This window comes from Gavia stellata, chromosome Z, assembly GCF_030936135.1.
Source record: "Gavia stellata isolate bGavSte3 chromosome Z, bGavSte3.hap2, whole genome shotgun sequence".
NCBI lineage: Eukaryota > Metazoa > Chordata > Aves > Gaviiformes > Gaviidae > Gavia > Gavia stellata.
The window spans coordinates 83,083,515-83,106,255 of NC_082637.1; the positions used below are offsets into that span (position 1 = coordinate 83,083,515).

The following is a 22,741-nucleotide window of genomic DNA, read 5'->3' on the forward strand; positions in this document are numbered from 1 at the left end:
CCCAAGTTTTTAGGTTAAATCTTTTTCTGTTAGTTTTTAGGTCAAAGTTATACGTGTTAGTTTTTAAAGTAAAAAATGCCGTCTGAATTTAACTCACATTCATGAATAATTTGCATGGCCCCCATGGCATTTTCCAGTTAATATGCATGCAAAAAAAATTTCAGGTTTAAAGATGAGCAATCTAAATGCCTGTAATGCTAACAGATGCAGTTTTATTGCATTTTCAATTACTCAACTTTATACAGCACTATTAACGTTAACATGAAATAGTATCTAATTCCAGTATCTAATAACAAAGTAAACTTGAATTAACTGCACTGACTTAACTAAAAGACAAAAACTAATACCACAATATTTTGTCAAACAAAATTAATTTTATTCCCTTCCAAAACCTCTTTTTCACTAGGAATTTTATGATGACATCATTGAATAGAAAATAATGCCCTTAAGGAAATTTGCTAGAATATTAAATTTTAAATTAAACCATACATTTTAAAGTCTATGTTAATTACCACGTACAGCATTCTGCAAGAACTTTCTACATCAAAGAGTATTATGACTAAATACAAGATATATTCAAGAAATAGACATAAATAGTAGTCATGAAATATTAATCTTCTACTTCATAAATATTATGTGTTTCAACGTAGTGAATTTTAGCCATGACTCTCCATTAAAAGGACAAAATGGCACACTATATATGTAAAAACAATACACACATATATACATACATACATGCCTGCGTACTGTAGGCTGATAGAGCAAAATGTCCAATTGCTATTTGCAGTCAATGACTAAAGCAAAACAGCCAATATTTGACTGAATATCTTTCACTTATGTATCTTCTTATTGATCCTTTGCACCACACAAAGGTCTTTACATGAGATCCACTTTATAAATGTAAAAGTGACTGACTGAATTTATTGTCTCCTGTCGACCTGGAATAAATCAATCAAATACACATTTATATTACCGTCCACTAGCTGTGCTTCTCTAACTGTAATGTTTTGCAGTTTAAGAATTCCTTAAATGGCCTGCCACTCCACTAAGGGACAATTCAGACCTATATAATGCAGATTGAAACTCCACTGAAATCACTGGAGTTTAGTCTAGCCAGGACAAAATCCAAGCTTATAACTCCAGGATAATTAATTCCTCTGTAATTAGGTCAAACTTTCCCATCAGAAAGTGATCATGTAAATTTTGCTACCATTTTGCCATGACAAATGCACACCTCAATGAGTGAGAAGCTTAATTGTGTTCTAGCTGTTTTCCAAAATGTGTTATATTGCAAAAAAATCTTCAGCCTTCACTCCACACGCGGCCTCACAAGTCTGGGCAAGGTCAGTAGTTGCAGGTCTGTGGTTGGCTACTGTGCATCAAGGCGGTCAATCAGATCACAGGGGAGGGTTTGTTTTTTCTTTCTTTTTATACTGGCAGAAGCTTCTGTGCTCCTCAGGGGAGATGACAGCTCAATTTAATGAGCTTTCTTTTCCTTCAGATAGTCTTATACCTGATTTATCAGGCAACTTAAAAAGTGACAGTCACTTCGGTGGATTGAGGGACTTGGTAAAAACTAAAGAACGGCAGATGTTGTTTGTTTCCTAATAATATTAAGGAGGAAAGAAGTTAATGGTAAATCCATGTTACCCATAAAAAATTTTTATGGATACCAGTAAACTGAAAACAATCAAACCAAAACGTTTTCTGTCCATGTTTCCTCTCCATCTTCTAAAAATCCTTTTGCCTTTCTTAGTCACCTTGAAGCCTTTACAGGGTACTTCTTGTCTGCTTTCTGTATTGTTTGTTCTGCACTGCATAGTGACAAGAGTGATACTAGGGTTTTTTCAAAATAAAAGCCCAAATTACTTTTCAAAAAAACTCCTGATGGAAATCTTGCAAATCAATTAGATTTTTTTTACTGCCTATAAACTTCCTTGTTTTGTTTTTTCTGTATGCTGTGTACAACTTCAAGTATGCTATTCCATGAATAAGTGTCCCAAATCATTAGGATTACTACCGTGGTTTGGGGATTTGTTTCCAACCTACGATGCCAGTGACACTAATACTTTAGATTGTTCATATATCAAACTTATTCCAGCTCTCCTACGCCAAACCTGGGGGTGAATAAGGCTCTCGTAAGCCTTTCAAAAGGTTACCCCATCCATGTCCCATGATCTGCATCACCTCTTGCAAGTATGAGCCTGTTAACTGCTGCTGCTCTGCAATAAAGTTATATTTACAGGTTGCCACCACCTCATATCGTTATCATAGGTTGCTTTTTCCTTTGTCTTTTCAGTAAGAATGCCATCGCCATAATGCCATTTGTACCTGGTGTTATGTTAATCAAGGATACATCTGGACCCACAAAGAGTCCATGTTCACGAACACCTTCCAAAAATGTGTTGAGGATGGTCAGAACAATCCAGAAGAACTTACCATTTCTCACCCAGTTTTGTTCAGGGCACACTATACTGGATAACAGTCAGTACCAATATTTGGTTTTAAATAACTACTGCCATTGTCTGGGATAAAATCAGAACCCTCAGTTCAGTTTATCCCTGACGCTAAGCTGCTGATCAGTTCTGGTGTATTTCAAAATACTATGGGGTTTCATACTATTCGTCCTTTCATTCATCAACATTACTACTGGAATATTTATGGAAAACTTTCTTTCTATATTCACCTTCTCTCTGGGTGCTCATCACATTGAATTACACAACTTTACACTTTGTTTAAATGCACACACCCCGACTCTCCTCCTCTTTCAAGTTGGGACCACTGTTGATATTGTACTCTGCACAGTCCTATGTACAACTTGCAATATCCAGTTGCCTACATGACAATGATTCTGCTGTATGACTGCATGTCAGATTAATAACTTGCTCCATGGGTTTCTCGTCAGCAATCTATATTTACCCACTGATCAAAGAACTATTTTGCTGTGTGTCATACAGTCCATTTTCCATCATCTCATCCACTCATTTTTAATATTAGAAGAAATATTACAGTAAATGAGATTCCTGGATATAGAGACATAACAAATCTTCAAAAAAACTGTAAAATTAATTTGCTTCTTCTTATAACACTGCTAAAACAGATTTGGATTAAGGCATCCAGTTGTCATGTCTACATTTCAGCAAAGACGTTAAAATATCAAAGAAAGAGAAAATTAACACATCAAAAATGTTACCAGAACAAGAAACACTAGAAATAATCAGAAATAAGGGTTAGAGAGTTCTGTCACTCAGGCAATGGAAACATAAATAGAGAATCACCTGACCACTATTTACATATAGAAAATAAATCTGATGCTGAAAATGTTTTTGTTTTCTTTTTAAACACAGTGTGCTGACAAAGACAAAAAAGTTCAGTAAATTGGAGACATTCACCTTTAATACATGAAGTGATGTTTCTAGATGAAGGTGTAACTGTATATTTTACCACAGTGGTAGTCAGAAAAATGGTCAGGAAAAAAAATTACCCTGAAATATGCACAATCAAACCAATGGCATTTTCCAGCTACTTTTAGAGCAGGGACTGTCAACTAGATCAGCTGGGCTTCTCTCACCTCATCAAATTCCCTACTCTAAAATCCCCTCTTCTTTCTGCCTGTATCACATTTGTAAGCTTCCTGAGAAATGCAAAGCTTTAGTCTGACCCTTTGGACTTCATGCAGCAATATTTGGGTGTGATGACACACCGCGATTTACAGGAGGTCATACCATATTTCCTAATGGTCTCTTCTGGTCCTATCGTTGATGAATCCTTACAGCCAATCAGAAATTCATTTCTATTCAAGTTGCATGCTTGTGAATAATGGACCCTGAATACTTGTTAAAAATTTTATAGTGCACATATATTTAAAAAAATAAATCTTAAAAAAAAGTACTATGAATGTGCTTCAGTTCTTTGGAAAATGCTCAAATCATCATCTACTAAATGCACTGTTTCTTTTGTAAGCATAGTTACACAAATAGCATGGCATGCTTTTGCTTACCATACAATCCCATAAACTGAGCATATTTTTCTGCTTTCCCTGAAGCCTGACACCTGTATTCTCAGCTCCTCTGTCACCATTTTGCACTGACAAAGAGTTTGAGGACCCTTCTCCAGGTTCTTCATTACCTTCTGTATTCCCAAAGAGTGGAAATGTGTAGTCCTACAGATGACATAGTCCTACAGATTACACATGCCACTTACTAATCAACAAAACTTAATTTTCCTGAAGTTTCACTCGAACTGTGGAATCAGTTCCTTCCCCTTCTCTTGTGCTACTACTCAGCTGCTTTACTAGGCTGTTTTGATTCCTTTTAATCACACTCCCTTCATCACTTTGTTCTCACCAGGTAGGTCATTGCCATTATGTTTCCCTGTACTGCACTCTGGTTTTCTATTAATCACATTCTCTTTGCTGCTCCAAGTGGCAAATGAAATTATATAAAAAATATGCCATTTAATTCAATTCTGATTAACCAGATTATTGTAGTTTTAATATTTATTTTCCTAATCAAAGGTTGGATAATTCTCTAAAAGTATTCCTATCAGTTTGATTTCAGCAAGGCCAGACAAGAACTATGTAACTTAATACTTTCTGTATTTAACTGTAAAATGCATGAAAGAAATACTTAACACATCCCAATTCTAAATTGTATCAACATTCATAGCGTGCTGATTTAGGAAACTGTTTATTTCCTAGTCTTTGGGCATTCATATATTCAGTTGAAATACTTGAAACATAATTAATCTATTTCATTTTGGATTACTAATTCTTTGAAAGTGCTCAGGTCCCCGCTTCCACACTGAGAGGGCAAGTGATACATGTACTGATGTTTTGGAAGTATCCACAACTTGTATTCAGATTGATATATTTAATTACTTTGTTTATGCTACATTGGTCAGGGTCTCTTGTTTTAATATAACTAAGACTGACCCCCATGATACCGCTAGTGAGGACAAAGTTAATCCACTGCTTACTTTTGTTGCTGACTTAGGCTAACGTATTGTTCAGCTATGAGCTAATGACTCCTGCAGATGTTTCTTATTTCATGCCAGGAAAAGCAGAAGCTGAAATTAAATATTTTCTTTTTATGACCATTATAGTTCCCCTTATAAATTATAGACCATTCAGTCATATTTTTGAATAAATCAAATGACACTGACAACGCAGTTTTCCTATCTGCAAAAATTAATCTTACAGGACAAAATTCTGGCCTCATTAGACTGTTCATAATGAATAATTTAACTGATCATTAAAAAGTTGACCTGCCTAAGAAGGAGAAGAAAGTAATAAGAATTTTTAATCAAGACATACCTCTCTCTCTCTTTCAACAAGAGTACATTTGTGCTTAAAGACGTTGGCATGTATCTGTCTTTGTATTATTTCACACCCTTGCTGCCCCTACCTTACTTACACGTGGAGAAACCCAAGAAGACATCTTCAGGAATTCCTTTTGTTTAATCTAATGGCAATTCAAATTTACCTTGCCATATTCAGAACTGGATATGGTGGTTTATATTTCTCGATAATAGTAGTCTAATACACTGAGTTTTAGCTCTTAAAAAATATTTTCCTTGCTTTTTTCTCAGGGCTTTAAGGCTTGATCCACAATCACGATTCTGTTACAAGCCTTGATCTTACCACTGCCTGTGCATACCCAGATCTTGTGCCAGCACAGGGCTGCAACAACTTGTCAGGACCTTCGCTCAGGCTTATCTATGTAGCTAAGAATCCCTACTAATGATGGTAACTCTCTTCGCCACAGCAGAAATATTATTATTTCATACTGTCCCAATGGCAGAAAGCTGGTTAATATAGTGGAAGGACTCATCTATCATGAGAATGGGGGTTTTGTGTACAGAACTAAACATAAAAAGTGGTTTTAAGTATCTGAAAATGGTGTGTTTTGGGTTTTATGATGCCTTTTAAACAACATTAATACTGAGACAAGTATATTGCACTGAGCCCCAAAATACTGGCGTCTGTACTCACTGTAGGTTCTCACTGGGAATCTAATTTTCACCTTAATTAAATGCAGCTTGTTGGTTTGTACATAAACATCTTGGAACTGAGCTTTTCACTCTTCCTAAGCCTCTAGGCACTGCAACTGGTGAACAAACTAGGAAATAAGCATTTTTTAATGAATGCATATGTTACTATCATGTTGAAGAACTGGACATAAAAGATCTCTGTTCTCCTGTTCTGGTACATTTCTAATAATGTATTACCTTTTCCTCAGCTACGCCCTTTCTTGGCACTTACAATTCATCACATCTCCTGTCAAGCTGTTTCTGGGATCACCATGTCTCTGTCTTTGTCCATCTGACTTACTGTCAAAGCACATGACTGTTCACCACATCTTGGTGAAAAGCCTTGGTGACATCCACACAGCAGAGCACTCAACAGGAAGCAGCATTTGGACATTGCAACTTAAGAACTTTGCAGGCACTTTCTTTGGCCTCTCCAGTGCAACCTCACAGGCAGTGTCCCTCTTCCATCATTTCTCAGGAAATGGGACAATGTGTCAAGCTACTGGAGGCCGCAAGACCAGTTCAGCAGCTAACATAGTCTAATTTTGCATACAGTTTTAATCCTTTATGAGTTACAGCAAGGAATGCAGGTATTTTTGCAGAATAAACTTCCGAAACAGCACAACTTAACATGTGCATGTCCCTTCTCCCTGGTGAAATCAAACCTGACGCTAAGGAACATATGTATGAAGGATTCTTTTAAGCATCCTAACCTCTGAGAATCAGTTGTTTTGGTTAGTTCCAGCCTCCACACCCTCCATTTTCTCTCACTGGATAAGCAGTGCTCTCTTTGCCTGAGATCACACAGCAACACCTTCTTCATATAGCTGGATCGAACATCTCCCACAGCTCCCCAGACCAGAGAAAGAAAGGAGAATGAGAACATACCTTGCCCATATTTTTCCCCATTGATGGCTTTTGCTACAACACATCTGACAGTTTTGGGACTACCATCTTTTTTTTTGCCTTGCTTTGGGTTTTTTTGTTTTGTTTTATAAAGCACATTAATTGTTGATTTATAGCCAATTCATTTAGCCTTAAATATGCACTTGAAGCTGTAATTACTTCCAGAATAGGTTTGAAATGAGACGAGGTCATTGTCAGCAAATGTTCCTAAAGGTTAGCATTACAAACACAGGAGTCATTTAAAAAACAAAAGGGGAAAAAAAAAAAGGAAGAAAGAATTCACAATTTGAATACAGACATAATCTTCAAAATTTGGCATTCTATTGCATTATTTGTTCATCTTTTACATGCACCTCATTATGCCGCCTCCATTCTTTTTTCACAACAAACCTTTCATACCTCTTCCTCTGTTAACAGTCTCTAATAACTCTCTCAACATGTTTGCCATTGTTTGTACTTCAAAAGGCTTAATAAATACATACTAGAAATGACTCATACTGCATTTGAAAAAAATAATTTTCCTTTGTGTTTGAAAAATACACTTTGCATGAACTAGCTTCTAACAGGATGCAAATACCTTGGCAGACCCCTGACAGCTAACTGAATTGGCAGTGTTGCAACTTAGGTTAAAAAACGGGCCTCCTCTGAAACAGTGAAGAAACCAGCAAATCTCTAAGGTACTATAGCAGTACCCCACTTATTGATTTGTCATAGAGTCTCCTTATTTAGCGGAATCAATTCAATTCTGGCTAGTGCTTTGTCTGCCTTCTGCTGCCAACTCGTTTTCTTCCAGCTTTGAACTTGGAAGAGTGAAGCACTTTGCACAACATGGGCATTGGTCCACTTAGATACACAGATACCTGCATGGACAAGAGAAACTTTAGTTCTGTCCTGTTTCTGTTTACACTATAAAAGGCACTAGACTCCATGAAAACAGTTAAGTATGTTTAGAAGAATAATTAACTTTAAGGCAGTTACCACAGCTGCAGCTATTCTTTCCTCTCTAGTTTTTCCTACACCTGCAGCTAGAAAGACCAGTTGAGCAAAAATAGTTAACAGAAGCCAAAGAGTTAATTCTGTTCGAAGCCATGAAAAACTGCAAAACATACTGGCTGGGATTTAGAGGAAGGACTCTGGCGTTTACAAGTATCTTGGACTTTCCCCCTCAAACAGAAGCTCTGAACCACCCACCACCCCCCCCCCCCCCCCGGCTCCCACGACCATCTTCCTGAATGAGGGATGTTACATGGGATAAATAGCTGCAACTTGTACTTCTTTCCATGTTCTTTTTGGTGTGTAAAAGAAATAACAAATGCATGACCCAGATGACAGTTACACGTCCTTCTGCAACACTAAATGTTTGTTTGGATGCACAGATGGGGGGGCAAGAAAGACATCTATATGAATTGAAATGCAATATTTGAAGTAACTCCATGAGGATTTGAAGTCTGAGCATTTGTATCCCATTCTGTATGTAGAAAATGCTCATATGGCAAACCTAAATATTCCAGGCTATTTTGACCACCCCCGTTAGCCTGTCAGGAAAGGGGAAGGGAGTAAGTGTAGGATACCAGAGTTTTATGCATATGGACACATAAACGAAGTAGATTACAAATGCATGTCTTGTAACCATCCATTTGAAAAAACATTAAAACCTTGCATGCATTCATGCATATTTGAATTAGATATTTGTCGAAAGCATAGATCAGAAGAGTGGAACTATGCATATTTGCACCAACTACGCATGAAGAGACACATAAGCTCAATAGCATCATAAATACCAAGGAAGATGAAGTGTGGCTTCACCAAACCATGTAGCTTGAATTCTACCTCACCCTTTCTAGTTTCAGGGACAAAAAATCAAACTCATGTCCAAGTCAACCCCTCACCCATGCTTTTCCAGACTTCAGAATTGCCTGGTTTACAGTGGAATCAGTCCAGTGCATGATTGAAAATGAAGATGGTAGGAATGATTGGAGAGTTTGTACCTCAAATTAATATTCTAATATTACAGATATAGCCAGAGAGGACCAGTTGAAAATATTAATCTCATTGATTACTTTTTTTAAACATAGGAAATAATATATTGACTCTCCTACCTCATGGTGCAATGGCAATTCTCAAGCAGGTGTTCAGCTCAAGTAATACATTTGAAATATTAATTCTGCAACCATAATTTAGCATAGAATCTCATGCCCTAATAATTTTGGCTATTAGTATTATAACATAAATATGACTGAATTATTAGTAATCATTATTTTATAGCATCATCAAATTAAGAAAGCTGTACACCTGTGACACAACATGAGAAACTCTCAGTATATCTAAATGAAATTATTAATATGCTTCATATAGTCAGCATTTCACTTAAGTCCTCATTATCCATTCTGGGGCCAAATTGAAAGAAAAAGGATGCCTGACTCGTCTTGCCATTAAATAGCTGAAGTGTAAAAACCCATCCTGAATAACATCCAGTGCCACACCAGACGTGTGCCAATATCCAGCAGCTGCACACAAAGATGAGCATGTGACATATAGTGTCTTTTCACTCCCAAAACAACCATCCCAGATAATTTACTAGGTAAACAAAGGAAGAGGAGAGGAACCAGTGGGGGTCCTTCAGCCTGGTTATTAACAGCTGACATGAGCTGGTACAGCTCAGGCACGTCTGACTGAATAGGAACAAGTCTAGACAAAAAGCTGACCTTACCCTGACATAAGGTAAGAACGGTGAGACACCCCTCCAGTGGCTCTTCATGAGCCACCTGGAGCTGGGATACAGCAGCACCATTTGAGTTCATTCATTATAGAGATTACCCCAACATCTCATTAACTTATGCTGAAGGGTTATCAGATAACACTGTTTCTCTGAGAACTGAAAGGACTTCTTTCTTCCTGTTATTTTGAGTGATAATTTTCACAGAAGTTTGATAATGAACACTGGTCTTTCAAATTCTGATTCCCATTTTATTAGATTATCTCCTATAATTCCCCTGTTTTGTTTACACCTTGCAAGAAATCCTGCATTTATTCAGTAGCCTAATACGAAAAACTTTCAACCATAAACTTATTAGGAAGTTCCTGTAATTACATCTATATTTGAAAAAAAACCACAACAAGCGACCACACCAATTAAGAGCTAAAACATTTAGTTATTCCCCTTACCCAGGTAAAATGGGATTCTGTGGGTACTCCTTTGCTGAAAAAAGTAAAATAAAAATATCATCTGCTGTACACCAGCACAATTCTTCTACATTCAGAGTTGTGCCCACTTCTACCAACAGTTCTCAGTCTTTAACATACTTAAGAACAAGGTATATTTGTTCAAGACAATACTAGCTGTATATATTCCAGTTTAAAATCTTAGTAAGTTCATTAAGTATTGTGGAACTGCACAGAAAAAAATGGTAAGAGAGTAGAGTAGATACATTATTCCACACTGTTTTAAACACTTAAGAAAATTCTGCTTCTGGAATGGAGTGCTCAACAGCAAAGATCAGATCTTGTACCCTTTAGCAAATGACTTTTAACAGAGATTTTAAATAAAAAGGGAATGAGCATACAAAGGCATCAGCTCCCACAGAGTTACAGAGTGAAAAGACATTTCTGAGCTACTAATAGCAACTTTTCCCAGTTAGAAAGATTAAATTTATTCAGAGAAACATTTGGGTACTCTTATTCTTCTGCTTCTGAGCATAAGAATATTTATTACTGGAGAAAAAAGAAAAAAGGTTGATGAACTATTGCATCTCTTTATAGTGTCAAAAAAATGTTTCCCTAATTCATTATTTTAAATATAAGTAAACATACATGGGGAGAAAAAGGTAAGCAAATGTGATTCCAAATCATGATGAATTTTGCTCTATTTAATGAGCTATTTATACAAATAGTTTAGCAAAAAACATCTGGAAAATAACTTGGAGCGGAAAAGAAAGAAACAACAGTAATGTCCATCTGTCTCTGGGTTTCAATATTCAGCTTTTAATTTTTGTTTCTTTTACTCTGGAACTGCACTGCATTTAGAACTTGCATTAACCTGAACACCACTAGGTTTTCCATCTGATCGTTTTTGCCTAAGAAGTCTAAAATCGTCTAATCTGAATCTCCTAGGATGCCAGAATTATCATCTCATTAAAGACCAATTTGCCTTTTCAGCTAAAGAATCAGCTTCCTTCTGGCATTTTTATTTTAGTAAGTTGTTTCCATGCTGTTGAGTCACATCCTTCTGCATAAAAATCCAGCAGCACACTATATTATGTAAAACGGGAACACAAACAGGAGCGGTACTTTAAGAACATTTGTTTCTTAAGTCTAAATTTTATGAGAAATTAGGTCATCTGGTCTCTTCAAAAACATCAAAATTACTTACTTTACACTAGCCAAAAAACTAAAGGAACAAGAAAGTGAATCTATAAAGCTACCACCCCATTTCTAGCAAAACAGAAGAGTAATTAATCCCTGAGCCTTATTGATAATTCTTAATGAGTGGTGTATTTTAAAAATATAAAAAGTTCTGCAAGTCTTCATTTCTTGAGTCGGACATGAACATACAGATCTCTGATTTAATAGTTGGCAAAGATAATGGCATACATACAAAAACGATCTAATATAAGGAACTCTCTTAACGGCACTAGCAAACTCCCAGTATTTTAAAAAATAAAACATGTATCTTTTACATGTTTTTAAACACACAAATACAAAATAAAAAAAAGTCATGAGAGACCTATTTTAAATACCTAGCTCTTCAGACTTATGTAGAACCAAGGAGTCCAGACAGGGCCAAATCTGTGCTGCAGCTGACAAGCATAACATGAGACTCTGCAGTAAACACCACTTTGTTCTAACCAGTGCTTGCATGGCCTCATAGAAACCACAGATCTCCAGATCTTTCCTCACCAGCCAAAAATGAACAACACTGAACAACAAAATCAACATAATATGGAACTTCACTACAAACAGCCTAGCAGCAATGTCAGCAAGTCTCGCAGGCACCTGGACTACTTCAGAGGTACTAATGGATGTGAAATGTGCATAAAGTTGTGTACCAGAATATTTATTCCATCAGATCTCGATGTGTCATGTACTAGATTCAGCTGTTTTAATCTGCTACAGCTGTTGCCCACCAAGACCTCTTTCTTTTGAAGTGGTTGAATTATCTGCAGGCTTCTTTTTCCAGGCACTGTTAGAGCACCTATCCAAAGAGCAATTTCCATTGGCTATTAGCATAAGCTCTCCACAGATTTTTATGTGCTGCCTATTTTACTGGCAGGTCTGGCAAAATGTAATTGGCTTATTCTACCTACTTGTTTGAAGCCAGTTTAAAACATATCACGCCACAGACACATCACATTACTAGGGAAAACACTCTTATTTTTTTATGTCTCCTCTTTACCCCTTAAAGTAGGGCAAAAATCCCAGTCAGCTGCAGACAGGAACCCAGTGGAAATGGACCTGGCTCACAGGAGATGCTTCCCTTCCAGTACACACAGCCCAGGCAGGTCTGATCTGCAGCATGCCAAGTCTGTTTTCTGCAGTACCACGCCTTTAGCAGACTCTATATACTTGGAATTTCCAACTAAATACACACCTCACCATTTTGTGACAGTTCTCCATGACCTACACGCATCCTTTTCTGAATGTTTTTTGTATGCAAGGCTTGGCATCGGTGTTGGAGCTGTTAATCAAAACATGATCTACTACTGAGAGCTTCATCCCTCCAATTCAAAACAGGGGCTGGGGGTGTGTTTTGCAGACCAGCCCATGCTCACAAACCTTATTTATCTTTGCAAGGCCTCATCCTGAGCAGTAACTCTGGCAACAAGAGTCTGGATGTTTTTCGTTTGTCTTCTTAATTAGACTAAAATGCATAAAATCTCCCTCAGTATGTTCCACTGCTCTTTTGTCAAATGCTCTAGTGTGGGACTACAACTACTCATTCCTTGCCAGTTTGTACATTCAAATAACAAATTTGTAAATAGAAAAAAAGAAGTGTGATATGATTTTCAGGATAGGGTTTATTTGACAGGATATTTTTAACAAAGGTACTAAACTTCCCACTACCTACCAACATTGTGGATGGTCATCTCAAGATCAATGGTACTAAGTAGACTTTTAAGATTAGTCATATACTTCAAAATGCTTTATAAAAGATACATCTGATTAAACCCAAGAGTGTATTAAGCAACTTTTTGCCCAATGCAGCTTGGGCTGCATCAGGCAGAGCATTGTCAGCAGGTCAAGGGAGGTGATCCCTCCCTGGTGAGACACATCTGCAGTACTGTGTCCAGTTCTGGGCTCCCCAGTACAAGAGAGACATGGACATACTGGAGAGAGTCCAGCAAAGGGCCACAAAGATGCAGAAGGGACTGAAGCATCTTTCATATACAAGGAGAGGCTGCACAAGCTGGGACTGCTCAGCCTGGAGAAGAGAAGCCTCAGGGGGATCTTATCCAACTGCATAAAAATACCTGATGGGGGAGCGTAAAGAAGATGAAGCCAGACTCTTTTCAGTGGTATCCACTGACAAGAGACAATAGGCACAACCTAAAACATAGGAAATTCCACCTGAACACAAGATAACAATTTTTTTTGCTACGAGCAAGGTCAAACACTGGAACAGGTTGCCCAGAGAGGTTGTGGAGTCTCCATCACCAACTTTCATATGGAGAAAAAAACCAGCTGGACACGGTTTAATTGACCATGCTTGAGCAGGGGATTAAGATTAGGTGATGTCCAGAGGTCCGGGCCAACCTCAGCTGTTCTTTGATTCTGTGACACTGTCCCAATGAATTTCAGCTTCAGTACTCCAATACAGAAGTTCTTTTAATAAAATACTAGCTCCAGTCAAAATGAACATGGTTGTGTATCACTCATGGGGAAAGTGTTTCAAGGATTACTTGCCCAATTTACCGATGCCGACGCAATATTTTTAAACAACTTTTCTTTCAACCGCGGTGAAACAGAAAGCAGCACTCCGTTGGCAAGGCATGCAGCTGCAGCAACAGTAAGTTCTGTGGCTGAGCGCTAGATCGAGGTGTACAGAGGGGTTCCCGGAGCCCGGACAACCAGAGGAAGAGCAGAGAGCCTTGCCAGCAGCCGGCAGCTCTTGCCAGAGAGGCCTTGGGCATTGCCAGGAGCAACTGCGGGAGATTTGAATGGCCCCAGGGAGTGCTAGCGACCAGGAGCGCTGCGAACAGGACGTGCAAAGAGGGATCGAGATGGCGCAGCAGTTCACACAGAAGGGCGCGTGAGGAGGGCCATGCACCCTCCTTGTAGGCCCACAGCCCAGGGAAGTGCTCTAGGTCTCTGCCATAATGGTGGGCACTCGCCTCAGAGTTAAAACCAGTGTTTATACAGAGAAAGCCCCTGAGGTATCTGATGCTTCCACCCAGACGGAACTGGTAAGGAAGGAGACTTCAGTACAGATGTTAGGTTGCAATGAGTGCCCAGGCCCTTCCCCTGGAGAAAAGGTAAGTACCTGCAAAAGATGTGCACAGGTTGATGATCTGTTGTGTCAGGTGGCCAAGTTGCAGGAAACAGTTAAAAAGCTGCACAGTATTACAGGGGCTGAGATAGAGATGGATAAGAGGTTTCAGAACCATGCTCCTGTAATGGACACCACACAGAATGAGGCGACCCACAAAAGCAGGACTCTGCTTCAGTCTCACCCTCCAGCATTACAACCAAAACCAGATATGAAGCTTTAACAGCTATAGACACCCACGAGCAAGGTTTGCAAGGAGAAACTGTACCAGCAGCACCCAGTGGATACTGCAAAAAGAAACAACAAGTGCTTGTAGTGGGTGACTCCCTGTTTAAGGGGCACTGGCGCACCCATCTGCCAGCCTGACAGGGAATCACGAGAGGTGTGCTGCTTTCCGGGAGCAAAGGTCTGACATGTTGCCTAGAGGGTGCCACAACTTGCCAAGAGCACAGACTGCTATCCATTGCTACTCTTCATGCGGGCACGAATGACACTGCAAGCTAGAACTCGGGTGGAATCAAGGAAGACTACAAAGCCCTGGGGGTGCAAGTGAAAAGTATTGGTGCCCAAGTTATCTTTTCTTCCACTTTACCAGTTAGAGGAAAGGGTGCAGCCAGAACTAGATGTATAATGCAAATCAACTTCTGGCTCTGTGGCTGGTGCTGTTGTGAGGGTTTTGGCTTTTATGACAATGGAGCATTCTTTGATGACTATAGCCTCTTAGGGAGGGATGGGATCCACCTGTCTAGAACAGGCAAGGTTATCTTTGGCAGCAGGCTGGCCAACCTGGTGAGGCAGACTTTAAACTGAAGGACTTGGGGGGGCAGGGTCCAAAGTGGTAATGCTCATGCCATTGCAACCAACTAATAATAAGCCAGGCCAACCAGAGCAGCAACAAATGTTCCTTAGCTGCCTCCCAAGATGAGAACCAGAAGATCAATCACCTCAAATGTATGTATAACAATGTACGCGGCCTGGGGAACAAACAGGAGGAACTGGAGCTCTGTGCCCAGTCAGAAAGTTATGATATCATAGGAATAACTGAAACATGGTGGGACAACTCACACGACTGGAGGATTGCAATGGATGGCTATAGGCTGTTTCATAAAGACAGGCAGGGAAGAAGAGTCGCACCCTGTGTTAAGGGGAACCTTGAATGTACAGAAGTCATCTACAGTGATTGTGGAAGCCCTATCGAATGCCTCTGGGTCAAGATCAGAGGGGTCATCTCTAAGGGGGATCTTACAGTAGGCATCTGCTGCTGACCTCCAAACCAAGACAATAAGATCAACAAAGCAGTATTTGGGTCACTTAAGCAAGCTTCAGGTCAACAGAACCTGGTTCTTACGGGTGACTACCCAGACATTTGTTGGAAGAACAATATAGCAGCTCATATGTCATCCATCAAGTTCCTGGAACACGTAGAGGACTGCTTCCCCATACAATTGTTAGATGTGCCCACCAGGCACGAGGCAGTGCCGGACTTGCTACTCACAAACCAAGAAAAACCTGCTTTGTAAGGTTAGTGATAGCCTTGGCTGTGGTGATCACAATGTTGTGGAGTTTGGAATCCTGCTGAGCATGCTGAAGGTTAGTACTAAGACAAAGGTTTTAGATTTTAGAAGAGCAAACTTCAGCTCACTCAGAGCTCAGTTGGGAGGGATTCTGTGGGATGCTTCCATGGAGGATAAAGGAGCTAGTGAGTGATGGGAGTTGTTCAAGAATGCTCTACTGGAAGCACAAAAACAGTTCATCCCCTTTAAAGGTAAGGGAAGTAGGCGGAGTAAGAGACTCTGCTTGGCGTAACTGTGAGCTTCTGAGTCTGCTTAAAACCAAAAGAGAGGTGTACCAGAGGTGGAAAAGTGGATGAATACCCATTGAGGACTACAAAGGCATTGCCAGGGTGTGCAGAGATGCAGTCAGAAAAGCAAAAGTTCAGCTCAAATTTAAATTGTTCAGAGATGTCAAAAACTACAAGAAAGGGTTCTTCAGGTACGTAAACAACAAGCAGAAACAGAGGAAAATATTAGCCAGCTGTTAAATGGGAGAGATGAATTAGTCACCAACAGTGCTGAAAAGGCAGAGGTTCTCAACACTTTCTTCACCTCTGTCTTTATCAGCACTCTTGGGCCCCAGGCCTTGGGAGCAAAAATCCAGGTTGATGCAAAACAGACCCACCATCAGTGAAGGAAAAGTTGGTATGTGAACTATTACAGGAGCTTGACACTTACAAATCAATGAGCCCTGACTTTATCCACCCCAGGGTGTTGAGCACTGGCTGACATCATTGCGAGGCCGCTCTCCACAATCTTTAAGAAGTCACGGAGATCAGGGGACGTCCCAGAAGACAGGAAGAAGTTTAGTGTCACCCCCATCTACAAGAAGGGCTTAAAGGAGGATCCAGGAAATTGTAGGCCCATCAGTCTTACTTCAGTCACTGGGAAAGTTATGGAATGAATTCTCCCGGGGGCTGTCACAAGTCAAATGAAGCATGTGATCGGGAAAAGCCAGCAGAGGGCTTTAAACTAGATTTGAAGGGGGAAGGGGATGAAACCAGGCTCCCTAGAGATGAGCCTAGGGCCGGAGTGCTGATGTTGGGGGGGAAATCGATAGCCCAACTCAAGTGCATCTACTCTAATGCATGCAGGGTGATGCCCTTGCTGATGCAACCCAGCACCCTGTTGGCTTTCTTTGACAATGTCAAGAAAGGTTGGACCAGATGATCTTAGACGTCCCTTCCAACCTGGTATTCTATGATTCTACAAATATCTATTATTTTAGCATTCTCACCAATTTTGACTTTAGCCCACATTTTCACAACAGATTTACTAGCAATCAACACCAAAGACAATTGTTTTGGCACAAACATTGTACAATTATCATTTACAACATTTTCTGCGCTGCATTTAATGGCATTTATTAAGCCATTCTACTTACATGCATTTAGTCTACTCAATTTAGATTTCTGTGCAGTACGCACTCTTCAAGCTACCCAGAAACTAAAAATTAATACTTAATTTGTCAAATTATTTTTATTAATATCTATTGATTGCCTTTCAACAGAATTCCGTAACCTCTGAGAACATCTCCTAATGAGCCAAGCGCCCTGATTATATGAGAGTTCCTGTTTAAAAATCTGTTTTATAGTGAATTCCTTGGAGATGTGAAACTATAGGCTGTAGACTTCAGAACAGAACTCTGAGAAATGCCCTCAACGTCCTGAATGTACAACTGCTACAACCTTACTGAGAGGAAATTTAGTAGTCCATACTCATACTGCAAATTCTAATCATAAGGAAAGTAATATGAGGGTGCACTTCAAATAGTTTAGCAAACACCTTGGGGATACTTTCCACTAAAACCAAACAAACAAAAATCAGCTTCACACAAAACCAGCTTCATTTTAATCAGGTGCCATGCTGATAGGGCTCCACTTAACAACTGCTTTCATTGCTCAGAAGTGGAAACCTGGACATTATTAAGAACTCTGCAGCAATAAGCTGTTGCTCAAGAAAACTAACACTTTCCCTCTTTGCCCACAAGGAAAGAAATCGTCACAGAATCCAAACAGGTATCATAGATAAAGCCCATCAGGGAAGAATCCCCTCTCCCACTCCATCTCACTCTTCTCCCAGGACAGAGTAACCTTAGACCATGAAATCTGATTATTCTTCCTACAATCAAATAAACATGGGCCCAACTCACCATCCTGCTGTTTCACTTTTATACCAACAGAACCATTGAAAAAATTTTCAAGAACAAAAATATAAACAAACACATACTCCTTTCCTTTGCAGTTTTTCCAAATAATAAATCAGTATCAAGAGCAAAGCATGACACTTTACTGAAGAAGAACTCACAGCCAGGTAAAAAAATCTCCCTGTTGGCAGTAAGAAACATGGTGAGTAAGTCACTTACGTGTGATCACCAGTGCTTTAACTTGCACTATTTCAGGCTGCCTAATTAGAGCTAAGGCAGCTACATTTGTATCAATTGCATACTAGATACACATGACATTAAGCCATTGGAATTTATTTGCAAGAATGGATTCATTTCATTATTTCTACCTTAGAGAGAAAATCCATTAGTACATATGTTCAATGTGTGGTGCAAACAATCCTCCTTAAAAAATGACATATTGTAGCACTATAAAAACATCTTTGAAATCATTCAGTCACTTCCACTCACGGCATTAAAAAGCATCTGTAACACTGACTGGAAAATGACAGAAATTTATCCTTAATAATTTTTTTGACATGCTCTTGTCCTGTCAGTGCAGAGGTCAGAACAGCAAAGGTAGAGACTTAGGTTGTGCAAAGAAAGCCACAAAGCCAACAGATCATAACACTCTAGGTCTAATCCATCTTACTGAATTTTTATTTAGCAGCATGAAAAGGAAAGAAGCCCTTTGATTCCTGTGTCCCAGGCTCAGAGACAGTAGCTCTCAAAGAAATAGTTTCCCTTGGATACTGGAAAGACTAAACTGATACGGAAAACAGTGCAATGTGATAAACAAGGAACTCTGCAATCACTTCTTAATCACTTGGCAGAATAAAGAGGTAACACAAAACTGGCATCTCCTTTTTTTCCTTTCAGCGCTCCTCCCTTCTCTCAGCCACCATGCTGCACTTAGACCCAAGTTTCCTGTATTATGTGTATAAGATCATTAACTTGCCTTTCCACCTTTCTAAAATGCATATAGACATTTTTACCATGTTTTTCAATACTGAGTTCCTCCCAGTGAGTATTGAGAGCTGATGCAAAAGGTAAAGACACTTTCCAAAAGGGTTCCGACAGCCTGTTTGCAGCTTTGGAGAGTGTTCCCAGCTCTTCTCTAATGTGCTCGTGGCTCCTTTACCCTCCCTGTCACTGCACATCATTTATTTTTCCACTTACATAAACTAAACATGTTCGCCAGTTTATCCTCTCAGAAAGCTATTGAATTTCAGATTTGGAAGATCAAAACTGCGTGGCTTTAAGTTGCTCATTTTTCAAATGTGAACAACATGGTCACTCATGGTACATACTGTGATAGCCTTATGGCATACTAAACTTAGCTGCTCTTTCTTTAACTTTTATCTTCAGCCATGTATTTCTCTTCGTTTTTTCCCCTAGGCACACAGCAAATAAAACAGGAATAATTTTTATGTCAAAAAAAATTTCCCCAAGTATTATTTCAATCTATATAGCCACACTGTCTTTGCTCCCTTCATGCACTGTACATGACTAAGCTACTTCTCTTTGATCAACTACCGATGTATTAAAGACTTCTATTAATTGTATGTAACAGTTGTAATTTATGGTATTTCTGTAATTTACATGGCTTCTGAGAATTACTAGTGAGTTCTTTAAATTACGTAAAGTCTGTCAACTTGTTGTCTGTAATGCATTTCAATACCAATGTTAATTACCTGTGAATCTTTTTCAGTCTAGGTTAAAATTCATGTTTCCAAAGATATACATAGGAGCCTGCTAAAGAGGTAACTCAGGCCATAGTGTCCTTATCTCTGGAAAACATCCTGCTATTTGGGAAGCTTGATATATAATTACCTTTTACTCTTATCTGTTCAGCTAAACAGGTTTCTACCTCACTGGAGGATGTGCTGTACTGAAAAGAACCACATGTACTGTTTCCTGCTTGCCTCTCTTATACTCTGCCAGTTTATCAGATATTTAGAATCTGTTAGGATACAAAGAGCATTGAAAGGATCTGGCTGCACAGACAGGGTGATATTATAGACCTATTGTCTAATCTCAACTCTTTTAGCATGACTATGCATAGTATTTAGTATGAGGAAACATAGGAAATAAGGTAGGATTACCAATAGAGAAAGAGTAGGATCAGAATAGGATTAGTAATTTGAAATATATAAACTACTATTGCAAACATTTTAGAAAAATTTTGGGTTAGATACACTCAAAGTTACAGGATCAGAAAATAATGGAGGGGTATGGTAGAAAAGTCAGGATTTTCCATGGGTAAATTTAGAAAAAACCAGCAATAATGAATCTTAGACTGAAATAAGGTGCTATGATCATGTTGGGTTATTTTACATCTTCGTTTTATTAAGCAAAATAACGGGAGTTACATTCTTAAGTCCTTGAACTATTCATGCAGCTCCCAAACTGTCTTGAAACTTGTTGATCAATGTAGGTACAACTGCTGCCTAAATATTTAATCTTTCTACCTTTATGTAGTTTTATGCATCTATTTTTTTTCCTTTACATGGATTTATAGCTTCCTGTCTGTATGGCATTGTTTTTTATTTACCCACTTTAATGCGTGATTAAGTAAAATCCCCGTTACCTTTTACCGTGAAATCCTCCCGTCTGAGGTATGTTCCTTGAAAATTTGTGACTTTCCAGCCATCGTCCAGAGGACAGTATCCTGTCACTGGGACTGAATAAAGTCTAATAGTGGTGTATGTAATGAGAGGGCCGCACAGAACACTCAACTGCTTTTAAAATTTGCTGTACAGCCCTTTCGAGGGGAGACAGAATAACATAGGCTCCTGTCTGTGTTGGTCCTCTCCCCAACCCTCCTCTCTTCTTCTTACTCAGTGCCTCCTGACATCTTAAATGCCTAGTTTTCAACACAGTGTTTTCAACTACACAGGAAATTGACAAGAAATTTTTTTGAGGTACTAAGGATTAAGAGAAACAGCTTTTGTGCAATAACTCGTTAAAAAGCCAAAGAGAAGTAACCTTTGTTAGCATTCCTTCTCCAATCTTACATCTGCTAATAAACACGCTTGGTAAAAGTGATCACACAGGGTCTTGCACACCTGGGCTCCTCACAGACCCACCTTTCAACTGATTATTTTACTTGAAACACTCCAGTATTTGAATTAATGGAGTCTAACTGACTAATAGCTTACACTATTCATCATCATCTTCATAGGAAAAATCAAAATATTATCTTGAAATACCATTTTTTTCAGTAGTAAAGTAATGGCTAGTCTCTGTATCCATACATGAAGCATAATCATACTGGACAAACACAAATTAAATTAACACTCCGGATTTTAGATAATATAGCAATATTATTAAGTCCTTTACTTAACCAGTTGTCCGGTAGATACTCCCTCTGGATTGCGAACTAAAAACGTAATATTCTGCCTGCAGAATTCTGTGATTACCACATATTCTCAAGCTCTCTATTTGCTTATGCTTTTCTCTGTTTACCAAACTGAGATTTTCTTGAAGTGTTTGAAGAATTTAGTTAAGTATATGTGTATTTTTTAAAGCCCTATTAATATTTAGTTGTAAATTTCAGTGACAATTATCACAATATGCTTTTCTCTCAGATTCACTCATGATCAGCATCCTCCCAGTTATGTGCAATGCAGTTTTCTGCCAACAAAGCACATGATAAATCCAAAAGTTACCTGCAGTAAACCCATGTCAGGGCCATTTTATGGTATCATGATATATAGCTGTAGGATAAATTCAGACCCTTCAAGCATGCATAAAACTGGTAGGGAAAGGAATGGGAAACAGGATTCTGAGGCAGTGTCTGGTGGCTGCATTAAGGGAACAAGCAGTTTCTTGTGCAACTCAGATGTTAGGTAATAACCACATACTATGACATTTTACAGTCAGAAAAAAATGCAGCTGGTATCTGATCAAAGCTGGTCATTCTCTCACAGGAACTAGTTCATTTGCCTGCAGAAAACTTATCTTCAGGGAAATCAAATTCAATCCAAATTCCCTTAAAATTGCATTGTGGAGATGTAGAATTCACTCCCAGAACAATGGTAGCATCATTTTCAGAAAAGAAAAACAGAAACCAAAACCAAAACCAAATCAACCCTGGGTTCCTGGACTTAGTTCTGCTTGCCTTATCTCATGATACAGAGGGATATACTTAATCCCCAGAACATTGTATTCAGGTTGTGCTTGTGTAGCCTTTATTTATTTATTAAAAAATGAAAACCACACAGATTTAGGATGGTTGCAGCGTTAGAGAGATGTTGAGCCTAGCGGTGACAGTTTCAACGAGACCTCTGTAGAAGCAAGGCTTCTTTCAGACCTTTCTGCCCAAGGTTGGTGCCCTTCAGCACAACTGGGAGAAGCAAAATGTGTGAGTGCTACTCAGCTGTCACAGACTGAAGCATGTTAGTGTAACCCAGATTGATGAATCACGGACGCGGACGTAGGATATGAAATATGTGAAGGTTTGTACTGCTTTCAAATCCTTTGGCTGTCAGCAGAAGAAATGCAGGCAGGGCATGCAAAGCCTTCAGATAAGAGGTACTGCCACAGAACCTCCACTTCTGTGTATTTTCCTAATACGAACAAAGTAAGAGACACTGCCATCTC

General features: G+C 39.0%; 1 protein-coding gene across 1 annotated transcript in view; it reads right to left on the reverse strand.

Annotated features, from left to right (window-relative positions):
* The window catches only part of EDIL3 (EGF like repeats and discoidin domains 3), a 261,216-nt gene that overhangs the window by 165,817 nt on the left and 72,658 nt on the right, over positions 1–22,741 (reverse strand). The window lies entirely within an intron of this gene.